The following is a 10,683-nucleotide window of genomic DNA, read 5'->3' as shown; positions in this document are numbered from 1 at the left end:
ATATTTTACTTCAGGGTAAGAAAAATATTAGTTTATATTTTCTCCTAAAACTCCTTAGGTTTTACACATTGATCTTTAACTCACCTGAATATTTTTTGTATAATGTGTGAAATAGTGCTCTATATTTGTTTTATTTCAAGTAATAGTAGTCCATGCATCTTATTTGTTGAATAATTCTTATTTTCCCCATTGATTTGAAATATCAATTTAATCATAATACATTGGTAGATATATACATTTGTTTCTAGAATGCTCATTATATTTCATTGATCTACTTGATTATTTCTGTGCTGGTGTCATGTTGTTTTAATTGCTGAGACTTTATAATGGATTAAATTTTTAATAATTTTTAATGGATTTTGACATTTTAAAAAAATAAAATCCATCTGCATTTAAAAAAAGAAAAGGAAGAAAGGAGGAACTCCTACCTTTTGCAACATCATGGATGGAAGTGGAGAATGTTATGCTAAGTGAAATAAGCCAGTTGGTGAAAGACAAATACCATATGACCTCACCTAGAAGTGGAATTTATTCAACAAGGTAAACTAACAAACAAAATAAACCGCAGGCATGGAAACATGGAGCAGACTGAAAGTGACCAGAGGGGATGGGGAAGGAGGACAATGTTAGAAAGCAGAAGGGAGTAAAGAAAGAACATGTGTGAATTGACTGTGGGAGAGAATGGCAGGGTGGGATGGTTGGAGAAGGGCATAAGGAGAAAAAAAATGAGACAATTGTAATAGAATAAACATTATTTAAAATTAAAAGATTAAAATAATAATTTTGCAACGTGTTTTGCCTCTAACAACAATAAAGAATTCTTTTGCCTTATTTTAAGATTAATATTTCTCCCTGTATAATATTCAGCATGGAGACTGATTCACATGATCACATAGAGGTTTCACAGGCATCATTTCATTGGAGATTATTATACTGAGATATTGCTTTGGTATTTCCATTTTGAGTGAAAAAACTGAGATTTGGATATAAAAATTATATACATAAACTAACAGGTATAACATGAGTGATTTAAGATGCTGGTCTCTAACTCCAGTTTTTCCTTTTCCCTCTTTCCACCAATGACAGTTGTTTAATTTTTTAGAAATCCCAACTTGTATCTAAATTTATGCTAATATTTAGAGTCTGAAGCTTTTACCTATTCTCTCCTCTTGAGGGGCTTTGGCTTCTCAGCCCCAACCAACTCTGAGAGGCTAATTAACACTGCTTTTAATAAACGAGGTAGACTAAAAGAGAAAAAGATGACTGTTGATTGTTGCTCATTTAGAGATGTTTTTCTTGTAAAACCACATCAAAGCAGGAAAGCCCAGTGAGGACTTGGCCAGAAACCAAAGCTCACTGGCCAATCTGAGAGGCAGCAAGTCCTATCAGGCACAAAAGCATTTATCTTCTGGGCCCAGGTTCCTCACCTATAGTTGATGAAGGTAGAGTGGCCGCCTAAGGAGCAAAGCTCTCCCTGAGCCCCCAGCTGGGTTAGGGGGTCCTCATGTGAGGAGACCCACGTTGCACTGGCCTAACTGGGATGGGAGCTGAGCCTCCAAACAAACCCCACAAAAGGTCCTCATAGTGCCTACTGAGTGCCTACCAGGTGCAGGCACATGATAAATGTGAGGCTGGAGAGCAATCCCATCACATTCAGGTACTGAAGAATGGAAACATATTTTCATATTCCTGAAAGGCATTACCAAACATATGCTGATTTTTTGGGAGAGAAGTCAGAGGGGCCATTCTGTTAGACTCTGAGAGTATGTTCTGCAGGGCATTGCAATGAACACACAGTAAAAATTCCATGGACCCCACTTTCTTCTCCCTGTACAGCTCTCCAGGAGATTCAAGAATTCAGAACACAGTGAAATATCTAAGATCTTCCAGAAGGTGTCTAGGTTAGATTTGAAGGAAGCACAGGAGTTACAGGACACAGGTATAGGACAGGTGAGGGGCTGTTGTGCTGGGGAGGACATTCCAGCAAAATGTATCAAAGACACAGAGCTGCATTGCTACCATGTCTCCAGATGTAAACATGATCATAACCTTCTCCTTGGCTACAACCTGAGCTCCTTGGAAGCTGTGTCCATGACTTCTATTTGTATAGGCACCAATACACTTAGGGTGAATGAATGAATCAATGAATGAATGAATGGATTAGTCTCTGACTAATGGAGATTAGTCAATGATTTCTGAGCTGTGGAGGCAACACAATTTTATATATGTTTTAGGGATATCACCTTGACAGCGCTGTGTCAACCCTGATGGTAGGATGAGAATTTGGGCCTTAAAGCTGGACATTCTAAATCTGAGAGGCTAAGGTAAGTTACTTTAATCATTCCTCACTCCCAAGTTTGACCTCTGCTCTTGTAAATAAAGAGCTCAGTTAAGGCTTGGTGCATGAAGGAACTGAAAGACCTTGATCTCTTTGGAGATCGGATAATTTAACAAAGTGTGACAGCCACCTTCAATTCACTGTGCCTTACAGTGACCTTGGCCTTGATAAACATGTGTTGATTTATTAAATGAAAAAACTTGAAGAATTTCTTAACTATGGAAGCATGGACACTTTACAATGCATTGTGTTTAATCTCTCTTTCTGACGGGAAGAATTCCTCACTTCTAGATGAGAAGAATAGCCCATATCACACTAAAAAGGTAGTAACCCACGAAATTTCTCACTCAGGCTTTTTTACAGTCAGAACACTGACACACAGCAGAGATAGCCATCCAGAAGCCCCTACCTCCTTTGGCTTTAATGAGGTGCCAATGACACCATCCCATACCTTGTCATAAGCTTCCTGTCGAGCAAATATCACCCAGGTGGATAGGAGATCCATGAAGATATCAGTAGTGACCCCCTAGGACATTCAGCAGAATCAAGGACTCTACCCTGATGCTACAAGGCCATAGTACAAGGCAACTGTCATGCCCTGCCCCTGCACCTAAGAAATACCTTTTTAAAGGAGAAGAGAGCATATTCACTAGTCTAGCCAACTCAGGATCAGGGCCTTTGATTGACAACTCTAGACCCCTTGACTCAATACTTCATATTCTAGACAATGCTTCATTGTCAAAATCTGAGGGGTACTTAAAAGTTCTTTCCTATACTAGTTTTCCTGACCATTCTCAAGAGATAGCAATTTGAGGTTGTTTCATGCTAGCTGGGAAGTCAAAATCATAATGTAGAGGCTAAATACCTAAATACCCAGAATCAGAAAAACTAACTTTTGGCTCTAAAATCCTCCAGCTCTGTGACTGGCATGAGGCACATGGTGAGTTCATCAACATGGCTGTGATTATTACTACTATCTGGGAAGACTACATGAGGAGTCAAGATAGGAGAGGAGGAAAAGGAAGGTGACTTCATGAATTCCATCCAAGGCCCTGGCTGAGTGGAGGCAGGCAGTCGAAGGGGGCTCAACTTGTTCAGTGTGGCAATGAGAACAGCGAAAGAACCATGGTGGAAGTTAGAAGGCAACATGATTGGTCTCAATGTAAGATTTTCTAATAATAATCTGAAGATGTGTTGCAGTCACTCAGTAGATAGTAAATCTCTGGTGTGGGAGGTATTTAAGCCAAAGTTGGAGAAATGCTTGCTGAGCTATTGGAGAGAGGATTTAATTAGGCATTAGATTTGATCAAAGTTTAAACAATGAAACTTCCTTTTCAAATGAAATGTTCTGTGAACTTCAGTCAATGCTGTGATTACTCAAAAGGCATACTAAGCATATGCTCTGAACACCAGTAAAGTAGAAAGAAGGAGAGAGAAAAGTTTCATTTAATTAACATGTCTACTATTTTTCTATCTGCAAAACTAAAAATGAGCTACTTGAATGTCAGTAATTACAAGCAAGGTGTATGTAAGGATGGAAGCATCACAATCTTCTCAGTATTTAAGGCTTTTAAAGTCTTCATCTGGTCCTGAACCCATTATAACATAGTGAGGCAGAGCTGCCTTAGACACAGGAGCTTCTCCCCACAGGTCCCTCCCTGAGGCCTCTGCAGGGATGCAATGACCCTAGAGAGTTGTGAGGCCAGGCTGAAAGACCTAGAGTCCTTCTAGTCCTGGGATTACTGGAAATTCTTCCAATCAATTTGTACACACTGGCTCAAGTGAAGCTGTATTTAGAGTTTCATCTGTGATATTATTTAATTTTAAATTTTTAGCAGTTTTAACTGTTTAATGTTTTTTTTTCCCCACATCTATTATTTTAGTTTATTCTCTCAACCTTCCCTGAGGTAAGTTGAAGGACTTTTCTTTTATCCTATTTTATAGTTATGGAAGCAGGTCTAAATCACATAACTTTATTCTTTTTAAGTGAAGAATTTCTAATACATAAAAGTAGACAATAGCATATGATAACTCCTCAAGTTCCATTATCCAGTCCCAATAACCATCAGCCTATGGCCAGTTCTATCTTATCTGTACCTCATTCATGTCCTCCTCTGATTTTATTTGAAATAAATACCAGCCATCATATCATTTCATACATAAATACTTCAGAATATATTTTTAAGATGTTGGGATTCTTTTCTATCTCTCTTTTAAAAATATAAACACAATATATACAATGATCATATCCAAAAAAATTAAATATCATTATTTAATATCATCAAATATCTATTTGGCATTCACATTTCCAATTGTTCGGTGAATGTCTGAATTTTTTCCATTAAAAAATTACAATCCAAGTAAGGACCACACTTTGCAATTTTTTAAGTATTAGAATAATCTTTTAATCTATATTTGCTCTGATTTTACAGCTTACTTCTTGAGGGAATTCAGGCATTTGTAGCATGGAGTTCCCCACAGTTTGGATTTTGCTGATTGCAACCTTCTGGTGTGACTTAACATTTTCTTCTCACATGCCTCTTTGTGTTTCCTGTAAATTAGTATTTTGATCTAGAGGCTTTATCAGACGTAGGTCACATAGCTGTTTATGGAAAGTAGGAAACAGCGCTGGTGTGATTGAGTCCATGGGTCCTGTAGGAACCATGAATGACCTCCATCTCATCTCTGCCACCAGAGTTCCTTTGTTCATGATTCATGGTGAAAACTGGCTGGCTGAGGACTGAAGTGGGCTGAGTCAACTGGCTGAGTCATCCTCATCACTCAGCTGTTTGTTTCTGCTTCTGCAGCAGATGCTTCCTGATGGGCATTAATGGATCAATATAGAGTCTCATCCAAGGTGCTCACTCCCATAGATCTATCCACAGTCCTCTTCTCCAAGCCTTTTTGTCTTTGATCTTTCTATTTTGCTCCTCCCAGGCCTCTGACACATCTGCGAAGACATTCACCAAAGCCCACGATTACATGTCTCTTTCTTAGGCAACTTCTCTGCCTCTACAAAGAGGATGTCAAATATTCATTGGTAGGTCTCCTTACTGCTGCCTTTTAAAGCCACCCCTGAGAGAGGCTGTGAGGTATCAGCAGTCCACTTTGGGCTCACACTTACCAGTGAGCCAACCCATCTAGAACCATACTCTTTGCCTGCTTTGTCAGCTGGTCATAGGGAGCACACTCTTCCCTGCATAAGAGCTGAGGGCGATGTGTTAGAGCAATAATGATAAAGACTATGGGTGTCTAGACCATCCTTTTGTGTAGCTCACTTGTCCCTCAGACCTGCATGAGCCCAATTCCCAATGTATCTTCATTTTATTGTAGATTTCTATAGGTCCCCTCCCCAGACTTATAACTTGGTGACTCTAACTGTATCCAGCTCATGGCCTCATGGCCACCTTCCCTTTCATAGTCAGAGGTTAATTTTCTGTAAGGACCCAATAACATATCGGGAGCTGTTTTTGCAACAGCAGTATGTAGTTCTCTGCTGCTAATGCTTCCCTTGTTTCAGAACCCTAATGGTCATGTTCTTTCTTCCTTATTGGGGTGTGCAGAGGATTTACCTGGCAGCTTTCTCTACCACAGACAAGTGCAATGCCAGTGAGCTCCCAGGCTGTAAAGCCAAGAAGCAGGGTGCTTGTACTATAGCCTGGACCTGCCACAGAGCTTGTTTTCACTCTGGACCCCACTCAAAGCTAGAAGCTTTCTGCATCACCCAATGAATGGGTCACAGTGGGATTGTTAAGAGTGGAATATGTAAGCTTCCAAACTCAACTAAGCTTACTGAGTGTTGTTTCTTTCTCAGTAGTAGGAGTTTTAAGAAACAATAAGTTGTCCTTTACTTTTATCCTGGCCATGCTTCAGATCACTGTACCCAAACTTTATCAAGATAACAAATCCCTGAATATGGTTTTTCTCTAGAATGCATGTCTTGAGCACATGTCTTTTATTAAGGTATCCAGAATACTTACTACTTTGTTGAGCATTGGGTCAAAATAGCATGAATTTACCAACTTATTGTGGAGGCAAAGATGAAGTCTGTGTAATGTAATAGATGTTTCACACACAAAAATAATTCAAAGCTCTATTAACAATATTTTTGTTCTAAAATATTTAAACTATCTACTTAAGATAAAAATATATTGTATATTTAAGCTCTTGATTCATTTAATTATTAACAAAATAAAGACGGTTTAAGTTCTAGAATTTGTCAATTCTATTTTAAATTAAAAATATAAATATTCTTTTGGTAATTTTTTATGCTAATTTTTAAATTGGATTGTTTGGTTTTTGTTATTGAGTTGTAAGAATTATTTATTGTATTAGTTTACTTTTTACTTCTTAAAAGGCTTGTGGATTGTGACCTTGGAGCTCCCAAGCTGTGTAACCACCATCTCTGGCATCATCAACATCACTTCTGAAACCTAGAGACCAAAATGCTAAGATTTGGAAAATGTAAATATAAATTTCTTATTTTTTTCAGTGACAAAAAAAAAACACACAAGATTTTGCTTTATTCCAAAGTGTCTTTCTAATTTCTATTCTTAGAAATCTTAAAGGAAATCACTCTTGTGTTTCTATACAGTTTTAATGTGGTAAATATTTTGTTTTCATAGTTAGAATGCCTGGGGGTGGGAGGTGCTATAGGAATTATTTTTTTTGCACTTGCCCAGACACTGTCATCTTTACTTTCTTTTCTTATTCTTCCATTATTATTTATTGTTATATTATAATTTTTTTAATATTTGAATCATGTTTATTCTATTACAATTGTCTCAATTTTTCCCCTTTTTCTCTCCTCTGCGCATCCCACCTCCACCCCTTGCTGCCACAGTCAATTCCCAATCTGTTGTACATGTCCATGGGTCATTCATACATATTCTTTGTATAGTCCCTTCTCCTTCTTCCACCATTGTCCTCCTTCCCCATCCCCTCTGGTCACTTTCAGTCTGCTCCATGTTTCCATGCCTGCGGTTTATTTTGTTTGTTAGTTTACCTTGTTGAATAAATTCCACTTCTAGGTGAGGTCATATGGTATTTGTCTTTCACCAACTGGCTTATTTCACTTAGCATAACATTCTCCACTTCCATCCATGATGTTGCAAAAGGTAGGAGTTCCTCCTTTCTTCCTTTTCTTTTTTTAAATGCAGATGGATTTTATTTTTTTAAAATGTCAAAATCCATTAAAAATTATTAAAAATTTAATCCATTATAAAGTCTCAGCAATTAAAACAACATGACACCAGCACAGAAATAATCAAGTAGATCAATGAAATATAATGAGCATTCTAGAAACAAATGTATATATCTACCAATGTATTATGATTAAATTGATATTTCAAATCAATGGGGAAAATAAGAATTATTCAACAAATAAGATGCATGGACTACTATTACTTGAAATAAAACAAATATAGAGCACTATTTCACACATTATACAAAAAATATTCAGGTGAGTTAAAGATCAATGTGTAAAACCTAAGGAGTTTTAGGAGAAAATATAAACTAATATTTTTCTTACCCTGAAGTAAAATATTCAAACCCAGAAGCTATAAAGTAAAATATTGACAATATGACTATATTGAATATTTAAGACTATGTAGTAATATACATATAAAGAAAAGTGAAAGGACAAGTAATAGAATTGGAAAATATTTGTCACTCATCTAATAAAGGGTTAGTAGTTTTGGGGTTTTATAGGGAAAAAATTCTACAAATATTTAATCAAAAAATGGATAAAGAATACCAAAAAGTCATTTAGAGCTTTTTAAAAATAATAGAAATAGGCAAGGAATATACAAAAACAGGTTTAGTTTCAACAAATAATAAAGGAACAATTGAAATCACACATCATTGTCACAATCAGATTAATAAGTATTAAAAATGTTGGTAATCTCAAGCATTGGTGACTGTGTAAGGAACTGGCTTTCATAGACTTTTTTTCTTCATCTTCTTAAAGCAGTCCCTTTAGCATATCTTGCAGTGCTGGTTTGGTGGAGGTGTATTCTTTTAGCCTTCTTCTGTCTGGGAAACTCCTTATTTCGCCTTCCATGTGAATCGAGAGCCTTGCTGGGTAGAGCAGTCTTGGTTGCAGGCCTTTGTTTTTCATGACTTGGAATAGTTCTTGCCATTCCCTTCTGGCTTGGAGTGTTTCTGTTGAGAAGTCAGCTGCTAGCCGTACAGGAGCTCCCTTATATGTTGCTACCTGTTTCTCCCTTGCTGCCTTTAGGATTCTCTGTTTGTCTTTGATATTTGTCATTTTAATTAGGATGTGTCTTGGAGTGAACCTCATTGGGTTCCTCTTGAATGGGACCCTCTGTGCTTCTGGACTTGGGTGACATTTTCTCTCCTCATATTAGGGAAGTTTTCCATCATGACTTTTTCAAACAGGTTCTCTGACCTTTCCCCCTTTTCTTCTCCTTCTGGTATCCCTATTATATGGATATTATTATGTTTCAGGTTGTCCTGAATTTCTCTAAATTCCTCTTCTTTCTTTTTGAGTCTTTTTCTTTTTTCTTTTTTTCTTTTTTTTTTTGCTCTTTCTGGGAGCGTTTTTCCCCCTTATCCTCCAGCTCACTGATTCGATCCTCTGCTTCATCTAGCCTGCTTTGGATTCCTTCTACTGTGTTCTTCAATTCAGAAATTGTATTCTTCATTTCCTCTTGTCTCTTATTGATAGCTTCTATGTCCTTTTTCATGCTGATATAGTTGGCACTAAGTTCCTCATAGTTTCCCTGTAGGTTTTTATAATTCTCTCTGAGTCCACTGAGCTCATTGAGCTCCCTTAGAACCATTGTGTGGAACGTGATATCTGATAGTTTACTTGCCTCTATTTCATTTATTTCTCTTTTGTGGGATTCCTCCCTTCCCTCTGACTGAGGGGTGTTTCTTTGTCTTCCCATTCTTTGTGAGACTCTTCTTTTTTGCTTCTGCTTCTTAAATTGATCTGTCTTGAGTTCTTGACTTTGTGGTGTGAACTTCTATGGCAGGAGACCGCTTTTTTTTTTCTGGATATGCCTCTGATTATGCCAGCTGTTGACCCTGTCTGACCTCAGGCAGTCTGTTAGAGACTTCCAAGGATCTATTGTCTGTGGCTGTCTCCTTCAGCAGTTAATCTAGTCACTCTGAACTCAGCAGGCCAGCTTAGACAGCACAGGGCAGGGAAGAGTCCCTCTTGGGGATGGGCTTTTGGGTCTTCTCAGACTGTTGCCACTCAAGGGAGTGGTCTCTGCTGAGCAAGATGGCTGCTGGCACATGGGGGATGAGTCAGCGTCCATATACCGCTGGCTAATCTCTCAGTCCTCTCCCGAAAGCTTCCTTCCCCAGTCTCTCCTCAGGCGTCTCCAGCCCACTCTGCCCCCTCCTTTGCTAGAGACCAGGATAAGTAGCTGCAAATAAAAATGTATGCCTTGGCCCTTTAAACAGCTCTTTGCATCTCCAGCTTCCCGTTTCTGACACAGAGCAACCCTGCTGCTTCTCGCAGCTGGCTCTCATCTGTTTATTTTTGGGGCTCTGGTTCTGTAGGCTGGAGATCCCTGCTTATAGTTTAGACCCCGCTTTTCTCAGGGGGATTCAACTGGCCATTTCAATATCCTTCTGGTGCTGCCACCCTTGGGCGTCCCACCCTTATTCTCTAGTTTGTACTGCACTCCTTACCAGTTAGGTTGTGCTAAAGCTGATTCTTCTCTCTGTCTGAGGTTATAAGGCTCCTCTCTCGCTATTGTTCAGTTGTTTGTTCTAGGTGATTTCCTCACAATTGAGTTGTAATTCCAGATTGGTCCTGGTAGGAGGTCAGTGTGACTTCCACTCATTCCTCTGCCATATTGATTCCCCCTCAGTTTTAGAATTGTTTTTGCAAAATTATTTTTGATAAAGGCTTTAGTTGAGTTCAATATGCTTTAATATCACATGTTAATACAATATAGCCAATAGAAATAGATTTAATATTAAAATATTTTACTTCCCAATTTTTTCTAATGGTGTAGAATGGTTTTTTAACGTTTTATTTTTAAACAACTGTATATTCAGAGGAAGGTAAAAAAACAAGATGTGAGGGACATCTGTGCCTTTTCATTCAGCCTCCCTCAGTGTGAACGTCTTACAGTATACCATCAAAGCCAGGACACTGACCTTGGTATAGATTCATACCAAGGAAGAATCTTCAAATACTTTCTTTAGAGATATTTCATTGGACTCACATGGACTCCAGGAGAACTGGCTGCCCTCTTACCCAAACTACCATGCACCTGGCCCTCTCCCCTCTCTCCCAATCAGTGGCAGGAGTGGGAGGAAGAGAAGGGTCAGAGTAGAGAGGAGAGGGGAGATACTTTACCAGG

Source organism: Pteronotus mesoamericanus, unplaced genomic scaffold, assembly GCF_021234165.1.
Source record: "Pteronotus mesoamericanus isolate MK-2021 breed Mesoamerican mustached bat unplaced genomic scaffold, CSHL_Meso_final scaffold_31, whole genome shotgun sequence".
NCBI classification, from domain to species: domain Eukaryota; kingdom Metazoa; phylum Chordata; class Mammalia; order Chiroptera; family Mormoopidae; genus Pteronotus; species Pteronotus mesoamericanus.
This window is presented reverse-complemented; position numbering follows the sequence as displayed.